This window comes from Platalea leucorodia, assembly GCF_965183815.1.
Source record: "Platalea leucorodia genome assembly, chromosome: 4".
Lineage (NCBI taxonomy): Eukaryota > Metazoa > Chordata > Aves > Pelecaniformes > Threskiornithidae > Platalea > Platalea leucorodia.
In genome coordinates this window covers 26606992-26630155 of record NC_138826.1, presented here as the reverse complement: position 1 = coordinate 26630155, position 23164 = coordinate 26606992, and the positions used below count along the sequence as shown (strand labels likewise).

The following is a 23164-nucleotide window of genomic DNA, read 5'->3' as shown; positions in this document are numbered from 1 at the left end:
TGTAAAAATTAAATAATGGAGAGATAGCTTTGCCTGTTGTGTTAAGAGAAATTCTCACAAACAGTTTAAGATATGCTGCTGTATTTTTCACGAAACTGAAGTTGTGCTGGAGGAAGGCCTTTCAATATTTCAGTCTCATGATAGTAACCAGCATTACTAAAAGGCGATCAAATCAGTCTGGTCGTCCTTTGCTGCTCCTGTTATTCTGCCCATAGTGTGGATCATGAGGACCTGATGAATTGAAATGATACCGTATGCATTTCAATTCTTGAGTGTAGTGGGACCTTTTTTTACCATTTGCTGGTCAAGAAACCTCCAGTTCATCATCCTCTTAACCAGCTGTTATCTCCTAGAGATCCACTAGATGTCCTCGTAGATCTACTTTTTGTTACCGTTGAGGTCACAAGGAAAACTGCTATACCGGTAGGTGGAGTACGAGGATTAGGTAGACTGTGGTTAAAAATCAGCAAAGATGAAGAGACACTATATTCTGCTTGCTTGAAATAAAAAGGAGCTGTTCCTTGACATTTTAGGTAGAGAATAATCTGCAGTTTCCTTTGCTTATTTTTGCAGCTGGAAATATTTCCCATTACTGTTTGTGAACTCTAAGTAACACCTCAGATCCAGACAATCTGGAAATTTTGACTGGACTTTTTGAGTTTTTGAGATCAGAAAGCAAGGTACTGTTAGAAGCTTAGACATCTAAGGCACATTTCTTCCTTATTAGAATGGAAGGCTATTGCCTTCTGAGAAGAATGGCAACAAAAAAAGTTTTAAAAGTATTCATTTACTTTATAAATAATAGCCAGAAATTTTGCTTTCCTTTTTGCTCTTAACAAATCAGAAGATGAGTAGTTCATATACGCCTTGTTTTGTCAGTAAATTATTTAAGTAGTCTGATTTCCATGTCCATGATAACTTCCCCTGATATTTTTACTAATTCATTTTACAAATGCTGTGGGATTGTCATCATACTAAGAAGAAGGATCTGTTCTTCCTTTTTGTCCATTTATTATTCACTTGAAAATAAGGAAGTAATTTCCTTTATGTCCCAACTTACATTTTCACTAGTTGCAAATAACTATTCTATTCAACATCCATAACATTTCTATGAATAGAAATGAGTCGATTCTTATGCAGGTGCTACAGGTGAATTTAACACCCACCCAGAGGCTGTTCTTGAGGTCCCCCTGTCTCTCTGATGATTCCCATTTTTTGTTAATGTTTATGGAAGTTTTATAGGAAATGGTATGTCTGTGGCTGAACCATTTAAAATCGTTTCTGTCTTGTCTTTGATCTTGTCACTAGTCATCCCTACTAATAATCCATGTTTTGTTTTATTTAAAAGAAAATAAGTATTGTATTTGGTATGAATGTAACAATGACTGTATAAAAGGAATGAAGAGTAACAGCATGTTTTCTTTCCAAAATGTATTGCTCTGATATGCGGTTGCTTATATACTGGTTGAAACCCTTATAGCAAGTCCTTTCTGCTACTTATATTTCCAGGTCCAAGCCTGTTTCCTGCATGTTAATGATGTGAAATATTAAAATGATGCATGATCTGCAGAACAACTGATAATAATAGTTAAAAACAGTCCCTGAAAGGGCATTGCTTTTGAGAAGCGCCATGGAGTCCTTCCCTTATTGTACAGAAGGGCTTAAATTTCCCACTTCATTGGTTTAAGTCTGATGAAAATGGTACAAAAAGTTTTTCTTCCCAACCCTCTTTGCCCTTAAGGATGATTTCTTTTAATTTTCATAAATGTGTCCTATCCTGTTATCGACTGTTGACAAGATACGGCTACAAGTAAATGAAAACCAGGGACTGTTACTAACCAGTGACATAGCAGTTGACAATTTCTGAGCAGTGTGTTTTGCTACAGCATTTAATTAGAAAAAGTCCTTCAAAACAGCTATAATTAAAACAAAATGGGCCTGCATTTTACCTCACCTGCTGTCAGTGTGTCTCTCAAATGCCTTTTATTTTTCTTTCATTTTCTTAAAGTGAACATAATAAAATAGGCATAGTGGAAAGACTTCCACGTTTTTGATAACATATTTCAGTTTTCTTTTTCTGCCCAACTTTTCCTTTTTAAAGAATGTGTTGGGAAGAGTTAGACAGAGGGAAACGATGGGAAAACAAATGCTGTTTTGAATTTTCTGTGTAGTTTGAATGTGTATGCATCAAAAGCTGCAGTGGAAACCTTCTTACTAAAAGCCAAGCTCTGAGGAATGATGTACCTTGCAATGAACAAGCCTGATGCTGCATGATGACTTTCTGAACAGCTGTAAGATAACTCTACTAGGATGCTAAAAGAACATGGCATTAGTCATGTGAGCAAAGTTTTAGAGGAATGGAGTCGCTGCTGAAGAGATCACTCATTCATCTCCCTCAATGCCTGTTTTCCACAATCATAATGTTACCCTTGCTTGACAAGTATACTGTATGGCAAGTCATCAAGGCCTTAGAACAGGACTTGACCCATTTAAGCGATTTCAATCCCACTTCCCTGGTGACTGTGGCATTAAGAAACTGGGAGGAAAAAAAAAAAAAAAAAAAAGAGAAATTATTTTAAATTTAATGTCGTTACCATAATGCAAAAAAGACATCCTAAACTGAAGGTACAGGCCAGAGAAACATTACCTTTTTTTCTGCATTTGCTTTTAAGGTTTTGTTTTTGCCTGTCAGTGTTCTGTTTTGTTTTTAGCATAATTGAGTCAGTTCAATCTAAACCATTACCAAAAGTGTTGGTTCAGTGCAACGTGTGAAACAATCTAAGTTGCCTTTGCATTTCTTCAGACTTGAACATACCTGTGATTCAGGTAACATACAAAATTGGACAATTGTAATTACACATGCTTTTATAAAATAGGATGTAGTATATTTCTAGAAATATATAACAAGGACATTCCCATGAGTGAAGGATATAAATGTTCTGTTCTAACCTGGCACCTTAACCTTTTGGAATTAGCCCCTAATTCTACATTCAGTTATTTGGTTCTTGATCTACCTTTGAATCCAGAGCAGAAAACATGCCAATGATTGGTTCAGCATGTTTCAATGGACCAATGCTCTGTGTGCTTTTGGTGATGCCTTATTTGTGAACTGATTTTAATGTCAAGCATATTTACCATTATTAGTTGTGTCTCTTATATGGGCAAATTTTGGTATTTTGTCAAGAGTTAATTTGAATTCCTGAAGATACAATGTAAATGAAGTAAATTTTTCAGAAAATTTTATGCACATCTTGTAACTCTTTAGTAATGTGTAATTTATTGCAATAAAGGAGTTCCCTGGCACAGTTTAATACAGAGAAATTATTAGCATGTGTTTAAGTATAAATATATTTATATATATGTATATATATGTATGTATCTGTATAATGTATATGTGTGTGTGAGTGTGTATGTAAGAATATATGTGTATGTGTGTTTTTGTGTGTGTGTATACATACATATATATATATAGATATATAAAAAGTCTTTGATTTTTACAGGAAGCAGGATAGGCCAAAAATATCTAATGGATTAGCAGCTTTAGATTTTTCTTTTCATTTTAGCCCGGTAGTATTAATTGTGCCAAGGGAAAAATATATTCTTAGGATTCTCTGCTTTTACTATGTTCTTTTTCGATCCAAACACTTGACTGTAAACAGTAATTCTTCCCCTTGTCTGCGGTCACCCTATAAGACTGAACAGAAATAAAGAGCAATTTATCTTTTGCCCTACTTTTCATGTACAGCCAAAGTGTTATCAATAATCTCATTGCACTTTTTTTCCTGGGTCAAGACTGTTAACATAAACTAAGGCCTGTATTAAATCCCTTAAATTACCTTCCAGCTGCCTTGTTATATATATAACCTTGCCATTAACCTGCTGCTCTTCCTCTCCTCCCATCCAACACATGGTTATAGCCAAGATGTCCATCTACAAGAGAATGAAACTGGCATGTTGTTTTGATTGCGGACGCTCTGAGCGTGACTGCTCTTGCATGTCAGGCAGTGTACATAGTAACATGGACACCCTTGAGAGAGCCTTCCCACTTTCTTCTGTCTCTGTTAATGATTGCTCCACCAGTTTACGTGCCTGTAAGTTTTAACACCAACACATGCTGTTCCATGTCTGTGGTGTCTGTGGTATCATCCCCGTCTTGTGTTGTACATTGTAGTTCTGTGAGTTTTACTGGGCTGATGCTTTTTAAAAAAGTCAAACCCAAATTTTTATACAGCTCTGTATTTATATTTCTGTTTTAATTTACTTTTAATATGAAAAATTTAATTCATTATTTTGCTTTGTGTGCTCTTTATGAAGCATGCTCTTGCAATAGCATGCAGAACCTTAGTAGTGCAGTTTGGTGACATCTTTTTTATTTAATTCATACAATATAAATTGTCATTAATTAAACAATAAGTGCTTCAGTGGAGGAACAGGCCTGTGTCTAAATCTATGACTGGTGCTAAGTGGACAGCTTTAATAGTGCTGGCACTAGAGCAGCATACAAATAGGCAGTGAATAAATATACAGGATACAACTTAGTAGCTGAACCGTAGTAGCTGGAATTCTATTCTGTACTGCTACCATTATCTTTCGTTTTGCTTGTAACCCTTCATTTTCAATAAAGCAGGACCTTCCATCTAATACTGAAACTGCAGAAATCTTAGTAAAAATGGTTGTACTTTTAGTAGTGCCTTTTTAGAAGGGCTAGCCTGATGCAAACTTCCTGATGCAAACTTCCTGATGCAAACTTTTTGAAATTAACTGTAGAATTTGACCCATAGGACAGTACCATTCTGGAATATGCCCTTAAACCTCTTTTGAAAGATCAGAGTTGAGAGGGAGAAGTCAGAGAAGTTAGAACAATTCTGCATAGCCATTAATTCTTGAGCGAGCGGTAGGGATTCCAAAGCTTCCTTTATAGGTGTGATGTCAACAATTGAGAAAGATTGTTAAATAAAATGGTGATTTTTTTTTTTTTTTCATATTTTCTCATTCTCTTTAGATATTCATAACAGGCAAAACTATGTCTTGGAACAGGAACTGTTTTCCCTATCCAAATGGCAAAGAAAAACTATAAAGTTATTCAGATACATCTATAAGGAGTATTAGGAGTTTTGATTGGGAAGAATGTCCACTTTACATTGCAAGTCATCATGGATAAAAATGCCTTCCCATTAGTAAGAGTATAACGTAGCTAGTACATTATGGATCTGGTTGCCTTTTGATACCGTATGTGTATTGCAGTATATAGTCCAAGTGGTGAATGACTTTGCTTAAACTATTTTGACATTTGAACTATTTTTCTAGTCACAAATGTGGAGTGTGTAACAATACTGTGATTTTTGTTAGCATTTTTTTCTGAAGACTGTGCCAAACTGATTCTAATAGGATTTCTTAGAGATTTTACCAGAAATCTTCTCTCTCTATATATGTGTATAAGCGCTCTGAATGTCCTTTCCATGAGTTGCAACTCATGCATCGCCTCAAGGGAGATGGTTCCATTTTAAGTTCTATTCTAAGTTATAGGAGTTTTTATCCTTTAGAGAGACCTTTATCAGAGCAAAACGTAGCAAAACATATTTTGTTAAGAAAAGCGAACAACAAACCTCCCTGGATTGAGAATTACTGCAGGCAGTGTTACTTACACAGCCTAACAGCCTCAGTAACACAGTGCCTGGTATAGTTTGCATTAATACAGACTAGTACAGAGATATGTGGTTGGGTCTCAGCACTGGTGTTAACAGCAACCAGACCAGGCTAAATGAATATGTCCCCTACAAATGGGTAGAATTTCTGCCATTAGCACTGTTTGGCAAGGAAAGAAAAACCATAATTTGTACGTTTACCATAGCTTTCAAGTTCACTTAAGACTCTACAGAGGCAGATAAAGTAAACATTTTTGATTGTGTTGCCTGCTGAGCCAAAAACCTCCACAATAATGGTGTTATTGCCACCAAAAACAATACTGTTGGGAAACATGTTAGATCTATGTTATATTTTGAAGGATAAGTGATATTGACAGCTTTGAGGATTTTTAGCATCCTATCTTTCAAGGGCCTTTTCCCCCCTTCATCACTCCATCAAATCAGAAGAGATCTTACTCTTCCCCTTGTGAGACTAGTCACCTTTGACCGTTAATAATAAGTACAAAAATCAATACCAATTCACGCTCTTTGCAAAGCAGCATAAGCCTTTCTTTTCCAATTAAAATATATATACACACACATGCAATGTTTCACTGGCAAGGCTTCAATAGAAATCAGTGTATTTTCTTTGCAGTGCACAGGGGTCGTATGATGCCCATCTTGACAGAGCTAGTTAACTCAAAGAATGGCGGTGAGAGTCAGCTTTTCATTAAATATGAGCAGATGTGAAATGTAGAGTGTTTGACAATTAGAAATGGCAGCAGCAGGGCCCCAGAATCAAAGTGAGGTCAGATTGGTGGATCAGATTACCTCTCTTACATTCTTTAGTTGTTCTGAAAATCATTTTGAATTAGTGTCAGTGGAGCCATGATGGGTTTTGCCCTTTGTCTTTTATGCTAGGACTGTATTGTTTCCCCAGACACTCATTAAAGGTCATTATACTATTACAGGGCTTGCTTTGGTCATGGTGCCCCAGTTGGGTTGGTTTGCTTCTACAATTGCTTAATGCATTTATTTCTTTCTTTCCTTTTCTTTCTTTTCTTTCTTTTTTTTTTTTTTTTTTTTTAAATAAAAGCAGGCTTTTTTTTTTCCCAAGGTAAATAAATTCACAGACCATTGTATGAAACTTCTTGAAACAATGAGTATCTTTTGTAAGAATGAATGCTGTTTGTAAGAATCTTAGGTCAAGTAGCAGATATCGATTTACATATTCAATGACGTACACAGGATTTAGTGTACTAATTCTATAATATGTAGAGAAAGTGACACTTGCAGTGTATTTTCCACTGTGAATCAGTTCCTCTGTTGTTATATTGTTGCCTGTACTTCCAGCAAATGAAAATCATAATTTAATTAAATATAATTACATTAAAATAGCTTTTGAGTTTATAGGCAGCTGTCTGGGAAAAAAAACCTGATGTGATATTACTAAATGTAAGGAAATAGAATTTTAAATTTTTTTTGTGTCTACATTTTTTCAGGTTTAGCTGCTTTTGGTAGATTGTTACATGAACAGAAGTCAAATGGTCCAAGCATTTTTTGTACTGGAGACTCAAGTGAATTAGAGTGAAGAGAGGCACTTAGCCACTGAAAAACCTGGGCTAGTTTATACAATGAAATTATGTTACTAATAAGTGTGATGTTTCTGCTTAGGTCTGTGCCAAATCTTGGGGAGTGCCATTCAAATGATTAATTGATACAGACAGAATATTAACCTGAACCATTTAATTTTTGTGTTTCTGTATCACCATATGGCTACTGCTTCTCAGGAACATCAAAAGTTCATGTTCCAAAAGGAAACCTTTTCTGAACTTGTCGCTGTGCCCACTTCCATGGGAATCTAAACTTCCAAGGACATTCTTGATAGTAGGCACAGGCATATCTAATTCAGCTTGTGCGAAAACATGCTTTGACATGCTCTGATAGTTCTGAGAAGCTTTATGTGGAGACTTTGACTTCGGTCAATAATGGGGACTTCCGGAGACAAAAGACAAGACTAATTATCACTATATTTTGAATTCAGGTTTCAGCCCAAACTCCTAGCTATCCTATTTGGAAAGGAAGACCATGCTCAGACAAGCTGGAGAAAGCTTAACTTTTGAAAGTAGCCGAAACAAGTACCTACCTGTGTGCCAAGCCCAGTTTAGAACCATATATTCTGTCTGGTCTTCTAGTGCCATCACGTGGTTTATGCTGAACAGACAAGTTAGCTGCTGAGTCTTTCTCAAAGGAACTAAAATTGCATTCTGCAAGATTAGATGAATAATTTGGGTAGCTTGAATAAGGATGGCTGTTGAACCAAGGTTGGTACACTGTACTGAAGCAGTCTAGCGATGTAGTTTAGCAAGTTAGGTCAAGGAACATTAGCTGCTTCACTGACCTGTGCTACTTAGAGCTGTGTTGTGACACACTGCCTGTGTGTCTTTGTAACTTAAAAAACCAAATTCTATACTGAGAGTTGAAATGACATGTCACTGATTTAGCCAGAGAGAAGAATGCATCACTCGCATTGATTAGTGTATCTAAAACTCATCAGTTATATAACTATGCTTGGGCTTTTCTAAATGAGTTGACTGTTAAGTCCTGGATTACTAAATTACTGGCTGAAAAGACAGCGTAGTCTTTATTTCTCCCAGAATGCAAGAACTGCATCCTCTGCTTTCTACAGAACAAAACTAACCTACTCTCTAGTCCTGCTGAAGTAGCCAGGACAACAAGAAATACTTGCTTTTATGGATGAGCTAAGGTGCAGGAAGGACCTATGTGTGCCCTGTCAAAGGACAACTTTCAGTGCTAGAATTCTCTTTTCACCCTTTAGCAGCAAAGGTTTCCCTTTTACAGGATACATATACCACCTTGTGGTGGCTATAGACTTTTTGATTCTCAAACCAGCTATAAATATGACCCCATTTACATTATATTTATAATACTCTGAAGAGGAAAAGGTGGGGTACTACCATTGCTCTCTCCCACTACACACCTTTTCTGAGCTGTGAGAATTCTGTTGTGGCCGCAGGAGGGATGGAGACTCATTTGCTCTGAAATTCTTACTTTTACATACGCTATATAAACGCCTTTCATATAACGCACTGATAATAGTGCGTTCATATGACCGCTGATCCCTGTGTGGTCACACTGTCTTGTCTTTGTCCTGCACAAAAAGCCAACAGCGCACCTTTAATATTTTGAGGAAGAAATTGAAGGATTGAATAAGTGATCAGGTCTGCTTGGCAAAGACAGACAGGTGTTGCCCCTCAGGGATGATATTGTAACGTCATAAGCAAGTGATTATAATCAGATTGTTATGTTATTCCTTATTGATTATAATCAGATTGTTTATAGTACTGATTATATTATTATTGATTATAATATTGATTATAATCAGATTGTTATGTTATTCCTTAGCCACCTTCTCAGAATGAACTGTCAAGAAAGCTGCTGTTACCAAAACTGGCCAATGGGGTTTTGAAGCATATAAAATCTGACAATTGAACAATTGAAAAAGAAAATACCAATGTGGGAGATTCCTGTGCTGTTCTATACAGGTTCTTATGGTGTTGCCACTGACATGAAGTCAATGCTTGTACATGCTAGAGATTTGCCATATTTGCAGCCAGCTCAATAGCCTGTAGTACTGGCAAATCAGAAGGCAGACACCATGAGGTCTGCTTTCCTGAGAATGAACATCTCCTAATTACTTTTCCACTTTCAGGCTTAGTTTATATTTGCAATTCTGTCTAACCTACTTTCTTTCCATCTTCTTCTTGTGGCAATCATACAAAGATGCATGCAGGTGTTTCCAGTAAAGAAGATAGGATGAATTGACAATATATGCAATCACAGTCTTAACCAGCATTCCAGAACTGCTTGCTGGAACAGTGGTTTCACTGAACCAGCCCTTTGATTTGTCTGCTTTTCTCTCACTCTTGATGTGCAGACCATCAGGTGATCCTCTCCTTGATGCAACTGTATTGCTAACATAGAGATAGAAGCTGTGATCATAATGGGCTGGTATATGCCCTCCTGAGACTCCAAGCATCTATTCCATCATTTTTTCATGTGAACGAATGCACTGGGACTTTTATATTTATTTTTCAAACACTGAATAGACGACATTAATTACAGAAGGGGGAAAAAGTAATGTGAAACAATAGGTATTTTACAATAGGTAACTTCAAGTATGTAATTTGACTTGAACACTCAGAAAATGAATCCCTTTTATTGTTCTGTATTTTAATAGAACCTGAGTGCTGCTAAGTTATTAAACTTTCTTTTGGATATAATATGAGAATATAGATTAACACTGAGATGTAGAAATGCAAGAGTAGAAAAAAAACCTAAACAACCCCCCTAAACCAAGCTGTTCCTTTTCAGAAGGTAGAATGGTAAAAGTGAGACAATCTAATTTGTTACTCGTGAGCAGAAAATATCAATAATGAAGGACATGCCTTTTCAAATGAGTTTTGTCAGGCAGTATATACCACTAGGCTGATGAGAGGATGCTCTGCCCAATTTGTGATGTCTGTAACAAGGAGATGAACTCTCTCATCAGCATGGGATGGAAGCACTGCTAAGTTCAGCAGCAAATCTTTTGAAGAATTGGGAAGGTGGAGGAGAGAGAGATCAAGAAGTCTGCATTTAATTCCTTTAGGCCTTTACGTTGAGTAGTGCTTCTTACCAGGGTCACAGGGAAGAGACTAGTGAGTGGCTTGCTTTGATGGGGACAAGCTACAAAAGATGCTGTCTGCATCCTGTGGAGTGAATTTAGCAGAAGGTCTTATGCAAGGTGACATGGAAATTATGTTTGCATTTTTAGTTCCTGAGTGTAGCTGGTTGTCATGAAACTCACCATGACAGTTTCTTACCACCAGGCAGCACATTCTTCCTGTTACCTCCTTGGTGTGGGACAGATGCTAGCCGGTTAGCTCTCCTTCTCTACTGTTTCCGAGCTATTTCAAGCGACAGATGCCAGAGCTGGCTTGGTTTCAGCTTGAGCATTTCTGTCATAGCCCTGCCTTGAGCCCAAATTCTGACCTTTACTATATGAAATAAAGTACTTATGAACAAGCAGTGGCTTGATCCAGAGCAGGCTTAGAGCAAATGTCAAGTGTCAAGTCAGTCTCCTGCCTCCTTATTCTACCTGCATTAGGAACCTAGATTAGACCCTAGACTACAGCACTGACTGCCTTAGGCTTTATGGGTCTGGAGAGACATAACTTATTAACAAAGAGTTATTAAATTTTTATCAGTTTTATAACACAATGTAAATGCCTTCTATGAATCTACATTGTATTCATTATCATTTAAAATGTTAATTAAGTCAAAGTTGCATTTAATTTAGTTCTAAGTGTGCCTTTGGGAGGAAGCTTTTAAAAACAGCTGCAGGATTGAGAAGCTCATTGATGCTGGGAAGTTGTTAGTATCACTTTTCAGGATAGGTCCCCCAAGTTGATTGCCATTTTGAGTCAGCTAATTTGTGTTGATGTTATTGGGCAAGGTCTCAAATTAATATTGAACCAATAACAGCAGAAAGCTATCAGCTCATGCTAATCATAGATACACTTCGATGTGTAATTTGTGTTCTTTTTGAAATTGCTTCCAAGCTAAAATGAATGGCTGATTCATAAAGGTTGTACTTCTCATACCCTTGTATTACAATATCTTTTTTATTTGATATCCTTATTGGTTGGCTCATTTTATAATTCAAGGGAAAATATGTTCACTGACTTGGAATATTGTCCCTCAGATTCATAGAAAAATAATTCCTCTGGCCTAATCTTCTACATTTCATGTGATTTGAAGTTATTGTAATGTATAGAAGGAGGTGCTTATTGAAAAATACAACAGACCACAATATAGTATCAACTTGTAAAGTGGAATGCGGTTTATTATAAAAACCAACTAGAATAAAAGCCCTCCAAACCAAGTTAAAATATGATTGGCTTGCATTATGTATAGGAGTGTTATTGCTTTTGATGCTTTTTGATCTAAAAAACAAGAGAGAGAAGGAAAAAATCAAGTACAGTGTTTCCACCATCTGATCATTCCATTAAGACCCCTAGCATATTTAACAAACATATGCATACCTTTAATCAGGTAAGTAGTCATATTAGCCGAGTGTGACCACTAATACACATACTACATGATTCATACTTCTAGAATTGGAGCCAGGGGGAACCAACTTTATGCTTACCTAAGCTAGCGGAGTCCATTGAATTCGAACCAGAGATCTTCAGATTTTATCAAGTTCAGTGTAGGTCCAGCAGAGTGGTCCAGCCCTGGAAGGCAGAAGCAACTTGCATGACAATTTTTTCTGGGTCATCATGTTTTCTACGGAGCACCTAGAACCTTTCCAGGTATTTGTAGATGCCAGGATACATAACCTCATTAATTTTTTATGTGCCACATGAAAAGAGGAGATTGTTGTAGCATAACTCTATTATGTGGTTCTTCAAGTGCCACAAAACAAGCACCCATCCTCTATCATTGCTTTGATTGAAGTTATAGTATGCAGGGAGGAATTGAGCAGAAGAGGAAAATTTTTAAGAAATCATAGCTATATTTTTTTTAGTATGTAGTTTCTTAAATATGGAGATGGTACTTTAAAATAGGTTGAAGTTCAGTTGTTGCACTTCTACTGTTTGAGACTATTTTCCAGCTTCTGTTAGTGTATCTTTTTATAATACAATGACATAGCTTTCCTTGTGATATTTTATGTTACCAAATGCTGTAATGCTGTAATTCACTTTTTATCAATGACTTTAGGAAACATACTGAAAAGGAAGGGTGGAAAAAGCGTTATTACCGTGTAAGAAGTGGGCAGTGTCATCTGGTTAAAAATTCATGTGGACGTTTTAGTTTGACTGGAAATTCCACTTAGACAAATGGCACAAGGTAAAGATCCCAATCTTGACAATCTTGACTGCACCACTGACTTACTACATGCCTATAGTTTCCTTTCCACCCAGAGACTGAGAATAATGTATTCTCAATATATTATATTACATTTTCTGCTAAGAAGTGCTTTGAGATCCTTAGATATTGAAGTACTGAATACAAGCCTGGGTGTCTTTTTGACACAGTGATTCCCCTGCAGAGGCCAATTTTCATGTTGTCTGATCTTTGCTGAAGGAGGTTGTAGATACATGGCAAGGAGGAGAGGAAAGTGAAATGGGGTACATGACAGAAAGAAGGAATGGGGAAATTACAAGAACTGCCTTGCTGCTGTCCAATTTAGGGAGGTTTTGAAAGGGGATACTATCTAAGAGGGCATGAATACCTTCTGTTTATCTGCATCAGCAGGGAAGAATCTAGTTTCTAGATTTCGGGGGGGGGGGGGGGCGGAATTAAAAATCATCTGCAGTTTTTAGCTGCTTCTGAACTTTAATTGGAATGCAGTCGTTGTTTACTGTGAAGACCTGAAGAAAATCCAAAAAAAATCATTATAACATCTTTGATCTTTGTCATGCAATTTCCTTTGTTCATTCTTGCATAAAAGACTTTGCTTGCACCAAGCATGTTGCTTTCCCCATTCCCATGTTCTTGACATTATTATCTTCACTCACTAACTCAGTGGTGTTACGTGTTGTCTGACACGGCACTACAACATGGAGAGAGGTTTTACATCACCACAGCTATGCTGTGGAGGAAGACTGGCAACAAGATATGGAAGTTCTGTTCTTGAGCAAACTTTTGCCAGAATGGACTAGCAGGTGTGCCGTCCAGCAATGTAGATGGTTTATCCTACAGCTAGCTTCTCTTCTGTAGTACTTACATGATCCCATATTGGGACATATTGCTTGGACTTTTAGTAAAAATAGAAGTTGTGAAATACGGACAACAACTTAGAAGTCAAGATAAACATTTGCCTAGCTGATAAAGTTTCATCAGCTAATAGAACTATGATTCTTCTAACAAAGAATAAAATTATTACAAATTTTGAGCCTAATATAGAGGAGATACTTATTCCTGTTCCATGAGGAGGGCCACAAAAATGATCAGAGGGATGGAACAGCTCTCCTGTGAAGACAGGCTGAGAGAGCTGGGGTTGTTCAGCCTGGAGAAGAGAAGGCTCCAGGAAGACCTTATTGTGGCCTTTCAGCACTTAAAGGGGGCTTGTAAGAAAGATGGGGACAAACGTTTTAGCAGGGCCTGTTGTGATAGGACAAGGAGTATTAGTTTTAAACTAAAAGAGGGTAGATTTAGACTAGATATAACGAAGAAATTTTTCATGCTGTGGGTGGTGAGGCACTGGCACAGGTTGCCCAGAGAGGTGGTAGATGCCCCATCCCTGGAAACATTCAAGGTCAGGTTGGACAGGGCCCTGAGCAACCCGATCTACTTCAAGATGTCCCTGCACATTGCAGAGGGATTGGACTAGATGACCTTTAAAGGTCCTTTCCAGCCCAAACTATTCTATGAGTAACAGGAGGTAAAATCCACAGTCGCAAACTGATAGCATGTTTCATTAACAGGCATTTGTCCAGTGATTTATTTAGAATTGCAGGGTGTGAAAATGAATATAATTCACATGATGAGGCAGCAGAAGAGTGAAAAGAAGTGAGATGCACCACTGAATAGAACAGGATGTATTTTTCTGTCTTCCACTATATAGTGTCCTTTACAACATATGGGAAACATTTCCCAGATTTTCAGATGGCATGCTAATATTTCTCACTAATAATGGCATTGGATTCATAGCCATTCTTGCATCTTGTCTTGTTTTTGACACAAAATACTGATTTTTCACTTGGTTCTGAACAAAGCCAATAAGCTTTCTGATGTCGGGGCAAGCTAAGAACTGCTTTTAATATTCCACAGAAAAATATTTATCCTATTGTGTGAGGTTGCACATTTTCAGAGTACCATTCAAATTAAATTTTAATTGTTGCTAGATTATATTTTTGTGTAAATTGAGACATGAAAATGTAGTTTTTGTTTCATTTTATGTACAGAAAATCTGCTGAAAATTAAATCAGTTTTCATTTGGTAAAGATCTAAATTTTTCCATAGTTCTTAACAGCTGGATTTTTTGTACCAAGAGCTTGTGTTCCATAGAACAATTGTCCAAGGAAAAATGAAAATATATATATATATAAAGCATTTCATTCTCTATATTTTGATTGTTTCTAGTCAAGAGTCTCACTGCCCTGGGTAACAAGATATACCTTATTGATTTCTTCATTCAGACAAAGGAGAAAAGACAAGAGAACAGTAGTCTTGGGACAGATGTCAGTCTCAGCACAGATTCTGTGGTGATAATTGTAATGCAAAGATCTGCAGAGACTGGAATAAGTAATGTAATCCTAGCTATTTGAGAGGATCCTTCCATACAAGGAGTCCAACTTACAGGCATCTTACACTTTTGAGAATTATACGACTCAGCAAAAGCCTTTGGTTACATTTGGAAGAGAAATAAATGAACACACAATTTGCAGTGACAGGGAAGACTCAAACCAAGGATCTGTGATCACATAGTCTAGATTTGTCTGATATGACATCAGTCTGAAATTCTGCAAGAGCAGGAGCTGGCGTTCTTTTAATCCATTGGCACCAGATCCTTCTGCATGTTGATTTATGTAGTATGAATTCTGTGCCTGATCCATGCACTTCAATACACCATTATTGTACAATTCTGCCCTTCTTAGAACTCCTTACACCTAAATTTGCCTCTTTTCAAGCACAGAATTATTTTAATTTTTGTTTCAGATCTCCCCTGTAATCACCACCACATGTTCTTTTTTATTATAGCATGGTCTGTAAAACTTTTCTTTCTTTCTTTTCTGAATAATTCTTGAGAATACTGTCTCCTACTTGAATGAAAAGGCGTACTCTGTTTTTGGATTCAGGATTTCTAGTGTTGTCATGGCTAGTAGCTGATCAAGCTTTAACTGTCTTTTTCATTGGATGATTTAATCTTTGAATGCTGCAGCTCATTCATCCACAGTTTTACTGGGATTTTTCCTGCTAAATAGATAGATAAGCGCTTGTTTTGCATCTCAAATTGTAGCTTGACGGAATGCAAGAATTGTATCTCTAGGCTTGTATATTCAGCCTTAATACTCAAGCCTCACGTACTCCTCAAGAAATATCCTGAAGTGGTCCCTTGGGTCCCACAGACTTCCTCAGCAGTATCCTTGAGTTCTGCCCATGAGGAATATAAAATATGTCAAAATATGCATTTTTTTTTTTTTTTTTTTTTTTAATCTGCCTTTAGCATGTGAGTCTTTTGTCTGCCCTCTTCTTTCTCCTCAAGCAGGACAAAATAAAATCCTCAGAGGTAGAGCTCCAAGCAGTTTGCTTTTGGAAGATGACTTTCTTGACAGCTGTCAGTGTCCCCTGAGCACTGGATTTCTGGATGCTTTCAGTATCTGACTCTCAAAACATCTGGCAGCAACATTATTTCCAAATATATTGACATCCTGTAGCATTTGTGGTTGATATAGTTACTTTCAGGGTAGTAACTGACCTGTAAATCTTATGAAATCTTACATATCAGTTTTCTTTTCTTTTCTTCTGGATGAGGGGATCGAGTGCACCCTCAGTAAGTTTGCAGATGACACCAAGTTGGGTGGAAGTGTTGATCTGCTGGAGGGTAGGAGGGCCCTGCAGAGGGACCTGGACAGGCTGGATCATTGGGCTGGGGCCAACTGTATGAGGTTCAACAAGGCTGAGTGCTGGGTCCTGCACTTGGGTCACAACAACCCCATGCCATGCTACAGGCTTGGGGAGGAGTGGCTGGAGAGCTGCCTGGCGGAAACGGACCTGGGGGTGTTGGTTGACAGCCTCCTGAACATGAGCCAGCAGTGTGCTCAGGTGGCCAAGAGGGCCAATGGCATCCTGGCTTGTATGAGGAATAGTGTGGCCAGCAGGACCAGGGAGGTGATAGTGCCCCTGTACTCGGCATTGGTGAGGCTGCACCTCGAGTACTGTGTTCAGTTTTGGGCCCCTCACTACAAGAAGGACATTGAGGTGCTGGAGCGTGTCCAGAGGAGGGCAAGGAAGCTGGTGAAGGGTCTAGAGCACAAGTCTTGTGAGGAGCGGCTGAGGGAGCTGGGGTTGTTTAGTCTGGAGAAGAGGAGGCTGAGGGGAGACCTTATTGCTCTCTACAACTACCTGAAAGGAGGTTGTAGTGAGGTGGGGGTCGGTCTCTTCTCCCTAGTAACGAGTGATAGGACAAGAGGAAACAGCCTCAAGCTGTGCCAGGAGAGGTTTAGGTTAGACATTAGGAAAAACTTCTTCACTGAAAGGGTGGTCAGGCATTGGAACAGGTTGCCCAGGGAAGTGGTTGAGTCTCCGTCCCTGGAGGTATTTAAAGAACGGATAGATGTGGTGCTCGAGGACATGGTATAGTGATGGACTTGGCAGTGCTAGGTTAACAGTTGGACTCAATGATCTTAAGGGTCTTTTCCAACCTTGATGATTCTATGATTCTGTGATTCTTTGTTGGAGAGAGTTGTTCCTCCTCCTCCTCCAGGTGATTGTGGACTTTATTGTGAAAATGGTGTGATAATTATAACAGAAATACTGGCAGTTCAGTGGTTTCCTGCAGAATTTTCTTTCTTTTTTTTTTTTTTTTTTTTTAATCTGTCTCCTTTCCTCCTTATCATGCTACCTGCTTTGAAAATGAACATCATCTGTATTTAATTTTATACTCACAGAGTATGAGTGCTTTCCCTGGTATAATACTGAGCACACCAAATGTTCTGCAGGACATAGCTAAGCAACATCAGTGGCTAATTCAACACTTTGGCAGTCCTTTCTCAAAAATTCTGCACTGCCCTCTTTCCTCTTCTCTTGTGTCAGTGCATTGCATACTAACAGTGAGAATGCTGCTGTCAGGTTACCTTTGCTTTCTCTACCGATGTCCATATTCTCATGAGGGTTTGGTTAATGAAACCAGAAGTATGTAGGATAATGCATTTACCTTTGATGAAGTTTTCTTTCTAAAGCTGTTCCTTGTCATGGGTTGTGACCTCTTTGCGTGATCTGCCTGATCCTTGTCATGAACTAAGCAAGCTTGACATTTCTGTGTAGCTTTAGTAACAAAGTGAAAAATAAAAGGATGAAACGATGAAACTTTTTTTTTTTTTTTTAAAGCTGCCTGTCAATTTAGTTTGGTAGATTTATTATTATTTGCTTTCTCAGTTGTTAATCTGCATACTTTTATACCATTACAGTTTGTCTTACATGAAGTGAATGTGAGATGGCATGCATTTCCCTCTTAGAATAATTCTGAATAGCTCAGCCCTAAATTTCTGCATGTATTTCAGTGTTATCAGTGCAGTATTTTTGAGTATTAGAGAAATAATCAGAGTGAATTAATAACAGTAATTTTTTTTGTTTGTATGGAGGTATTTTGATTCTATTTAGGTTTTATTTGAAAAATGTGATCCTTGCTAAATACATCCATCCTTTTCAGTACTCCTGTTAAAGATCAAAACACTGTTGTAAGTAACATTGTTATTAGTTATCACCACTGGATTTCTTAGCTTATGCTTTATTTTCCACCCTTATGAAACTGCCAGCCCTTACTTCCACATAGCAATCGATTTCAGCCAAGCTACTGTATGCTTTGGCAGAGATGTGAGTATTAATTCTTTTGCGGGTTCTTTTGCAGATACTGTCAGAGGTAGACATCACATTTCCATTTCTTTTTTTTTTTTTTTTATTGTTATGATTATTATGTTGGTTTACTTCCGTTGTTTTGCCATTGTTTACCTAGAAATTATGTGCTATACTTCCCTAATTTTCCATAGCAATGAATTATATTCCATTGCTATTTTTGCTATTGCTATTTTTGCTATTATTTTATAGATTTAATCTTAGTTATTTATATCTTGGTTGTTTTTTATTTTAATATATTTACCAGGTGATATTGGTTTTTTGGATACATTTGTTCAGAGAAAAAGAGAGCTTTACAAGAATGGAGTACATTGTAGAACTCACTAAAGTAGGGAGCACTTAGAAAAAAAAATACGCTGATTTCTTAGTGTCATGAAGTGTATTTAACTGTATATCTGTAAGTGATAAAACCAGTATATGTTACAATAGGCTTTTTCATGCAACAGGTTCAATCTATTTGATTAATTTGGATGTTTACCCTGTGACTTACAGTACTTTGCATAAGAGAATTGGTTTGGCAACAATTAACATTCCCCGCTTTTATGAAAGCAGTACTTCAGGTAATAGAGTATTGTTAAATTGCAACAAATGTGCTAGAAGTCTATCGTCTGGCAATAACATTTCTATATATAAAAGCAGCTGAGAAATACTGATCTATAGTTATGCATAGATTTGAAGATAGAAAAACAGCACTGGGGCTTGAAACTCTCTGTAACCAGCAGGTGGTGGTGCTGGCTTAGAAATAAGTAGTGACTGAAAAGCCTCTGAGAACTCTTTTGTGTATTGCTTTTGTGAGGAAACAATTTTATTTAAAAAAAAAAATATGTTTCCTAATATTTCAGATGGCTCGTTTTAATTGTATAGAAGTGTTTCTGAATAGGTATATACTGTGTAAGCACTTGTATATAAAACCAGCATGTATGTAAACATGCACAGCACTTTATACTTAGTTTACATATGAAAATGATATTATGACCTCACAGATAACAGTCGTGTGGAGACCTCCATCCCAGAGGAATATTACAGCTGAATCGGAAAGAGTATTGGGGATCACTGAGCCTGATCTTATTTACATTTAATAAATGGAAGTTTTTCCACTGATGTGAATCAAAGCTGGATAAGACTGATGATAAGAAAGCCAGAGGTAAATGTCAAGATTCAATTCTTCTTGTTCAGAGGCACAGACAGTTCTACACCCTTTTGTACAAGGGTAAACAACAGCCAAAAGGGAAAATAAATTCAATGGTAGCGACGTTTAAAAAGTTAAAAAAAAAAAATCCAATTTATTGGTGACATATTAACCACCAATTGAAAAAAAACCAAACTGAACAATGTCCTCTAAACTGTGTTTCAGAAGTAAGACAACTCACTGGGAAGCAGAAGAAGAATTTAAAAAAAAAATCTTAGAAGTTAAGAATACAGTCCCCTAGATTTATAAGAAGTTTATGAAAATCTCTTCTGTACTCAACAGTACGGTACTGGCAGGGAAATGGGCATGGGAACCTAGTATGTCTTCTTCAGGAAATGTGTTAAGGAAAACACCTTCATCACAAATTTATTTTTAAACTTGTCATGAGCAGGGTAGAGGAAAGGTTGTTTCAGTTTAAAATTTCAGGATATGCAGGTTGGAATTATACTGGAAATGTGTATTTTTAAGATGTTGAGATAATTTGGCACTTTAACTGGAAAACAAAGTAACAGTTCTAATTAGATTTCTGCAGGATGAAATCTGCACTTCCCAATGTTCTCACAAAGCAAACAGTTGCAGCAAGACCTCATTGAAATTTGTGGAGTTCTGCTCCAAAGAAGTCAGCATATAACTATCCCGTTCCTATGCACTGAAATATTCTCTCTTCCTGAGGAACACAATCTGTGCAGTAAATACAAGATTTCTAATCCCAAGGAGCAGAGCAATCACCAAGGACTCCTGTGCTTACTTTTTCCCTTAGTTACTTCTAGGCATTGTATATTTCCCCACGGAATTTAATGGAGCTGAGGGAGTGTAAACAGCAAACTGTTCATAGGCTCAATGGTGAATGGCCTTTCAAATTTTTATTGTTTTTTGTTTTTGTTTTTTTTTTTTTTGTTTTTTTTTTTTTTTTTAATAGGAGCTTATTTTTGTCCCCATAGAGAACTTCACTGGTTTTAGCAGTGACTGATCAGATTGTGAGTGTATTCAGTCACAAAGGGGAAAATTCCTTTCCTTTGTGAAAACAGGACAGATTCCTCCTACAGGTTGACAGAACTACATAACTATAGTCTATCCTCGCTAGTGCTGCAACTTTTCCCTCCATGTCCCTTACAGTTGGTGTCAAAATCCTCTCTGAGGCAATAGGACAAAGGACAATAAACTTTGGACTGCTGTCTATTGAGACAAGGATTGTCTATGACAATGCACTGAATTTAGAAATGTGGGTGTGGAAATAGTACAGTTTGCTGAGTGATGCTACTCTTAAAGAATCCCTCAAAGACGTCCCTTTTGGCTTTACATGTCATGCCTTGGGGAACTGTCAAAGGATGACTCATAAGGAAATCTGTGTCCTGTAATTGACACTGTATTTTTTTAAGGAAGGAAAAAAGAAACATAGAAATAAAAAAGATGTAACAGTTACTTGATGTTAAAGAGATACACTTTCATGTCTAATTAAACAACCCAAAGCACCGTAGTAACAATTTACTCTTACCACATATGCATGTGATACATTTTTATGGAATGTATTCCCAATGTACTTTCCAAACAGCAAAAGCAACCTCATCATCTTATACCTGGTAGATCTGAGAAAATTAGTGATTATCAGCCACATTTTGAGATAATTTGGTCACTTGAGTCTTAGCAAGAGCTATAAGTAAGGAACTCCATTAAAAGGGAATTGACTGCAAGTGAGCAACCCAAGGCTGTGTAATAGATCAGTGGTAGAACTAAATTCCCAGTCAAGAGATTCCCAGTCGTCTGTTTGTAGCCATGGGATCATCAGGTAGTCTATTAAAAAGTTAACATGTGGCTTTGAGCAATCCTTTTGTACTTTGCTTCTGCCAGATGCAGCAGCCAGAGTTCTAAAATTGGAGTTCATAGCTGCTTGTGACACAGTAGGACACACAGTGTCTGAACAGCTCTTTTCTGGCACAGAGGGGTAACATTTTGCTGTTCCTCCTCCTCAGTGTCCAGATAGCAGAACAGCTTGTCATAATGAAATAACAGAATTTAAAATTTAACTTGGAGAATATCTACACTCGCCATACCCAATGAGACTTTAAGTTTCCTTGTTCTCCAAAGTGTGCTCTCAAAAGACAAAGTCAATTCCCTTCACTTTGATGTTTGTCTGGAGAACAGACCCCCATGAACGCAGACCATGTTCTAAGTTCTACAATTTAGTCACATCTCCCTTTCTTCACTCCCAAAATAAACTTTACCCAAATAATATTCTGTATGGGTGCAACATGTGGAGAAGTCAATTGGACAATTAAATGGACAGGGGAAAAAAAGTCCACTGATGCTTTTTTTTTAACTTTCGTTTGACAGTTTTCCAATAACAGTATAATGACTTGAATAAACAATTACAGAGTAGATCATAAATTGAGAAGGCAATGGAGAATGGAGACTAAAAATCAAGAAAAATGTATGAGGCAATACTAAAATCTGAATCAGAAGAGACATTCAAAGTTCAATGGACCTATGACTTAGTCTACATATAAATTAGGATTTGATTAGGAATTAAATAAAGTAGCTTTTCTCTACTATGTACATTTATCAGGGGAAAGGGAAGATGGTTGTTATGTACAAATAGTATCACATTGTATATATACTTCTGTATAGGAACAAGAAACCAGGTCCATGAAATCTGAAACCTGCCTTCTCTAAATTGCCCGAGCCAATTTTGAAATGCTCTATATATGGGAAAGGCTTTCTTCCTGCCCCATTTTATCAGCTTACACCCTGAAGCATGAGATATGCACAGCTGAAGTCTACCGAAGTCAATGTGTTTTCTCTGACTTCAGTGCACTTTAGATCAACCACAATTTGAACAGCCTTAAACCACTTCTTAGCTTCCTGAAGTCATAGTAATAGAGAAGTGATAGCAACTGGTATCTTTGGAAATCGTTCATAATAATTATGCTCTTGAATTAAACTGGAGGAGCGAAGAAAAAAAAAAAAATCAAAGTTCTACAGTAACCTTAGGGGGTTACTCTACCCCTAAAAATAAATTAAAATAGTGTAATCCCATACCCTGGATTTTTTTCACCAGAAGATTCAAGTTAAAAGTTTGCTGGGTTTCCGAACACTTTTGCAGTCTGTCTTTCATTCTGTATACATGTGTAACCCTAAAAGCTCAGGAACTTAAAGTTTATCATGGTTTCACAGAATATCAGAGCAGCTGTCTAGAATACATAACAGGATCCAGCCTAGCAACATTCCACATTTTCTATTAAATGTCTTTTTACAACGTTCAGGGAAAAGCAAACGTGAGGAATATATCTGTAGCTGAGTTTCAATCCTTTGTGTGTGAGAAGAATTAAGTCTGAAAGACTGTGTATTATTAATATAAAATTTAAGCATTGGATGCCAATAGAAAAAAAAAAAAAAAAAAAGAGCAATGCATTTGCTGTTCAATTTTATGTGCCTTTAGCCAAAAGGTGCAAGCCTGGGACAAAAAGAGAGGAAAAAGAAAAAAAAAGAAAAAGAAAAAGAAGATGTTTCTTGGACTGCACTGTTTCAAAGAGAATGTCTCATGTAAGCACCATTCAGTATTTGTAAAATGTTCTGAGATGATGCATTCTTGACATTCTCGGATCTTGATGTTTTCTTATCTGCTTCAGATGGCACACACTGCAACTAAAAGCCAGTGAGCCTCACCTGCTTTTCTAATGGTACTAGTATATAGAGATGCTCAGCATAT

At 37.2% G+C, this 23164-nt stretch overlaps 1 protein-coding gene across 2 annotated transcripts in view; it reads left to right on the top strand.

Moving 5' to 3' along the window:
• Positions 1-23164, top strand: part of KCNMA1 (potassium calcium-activated channel subfamily M alpha 1) — a 516744-nt gene that overhangs the window by 423333 nt on the left and 70247 nt on the right. The gene's annotated exons all lie outside the window — the stretch shown is intronic.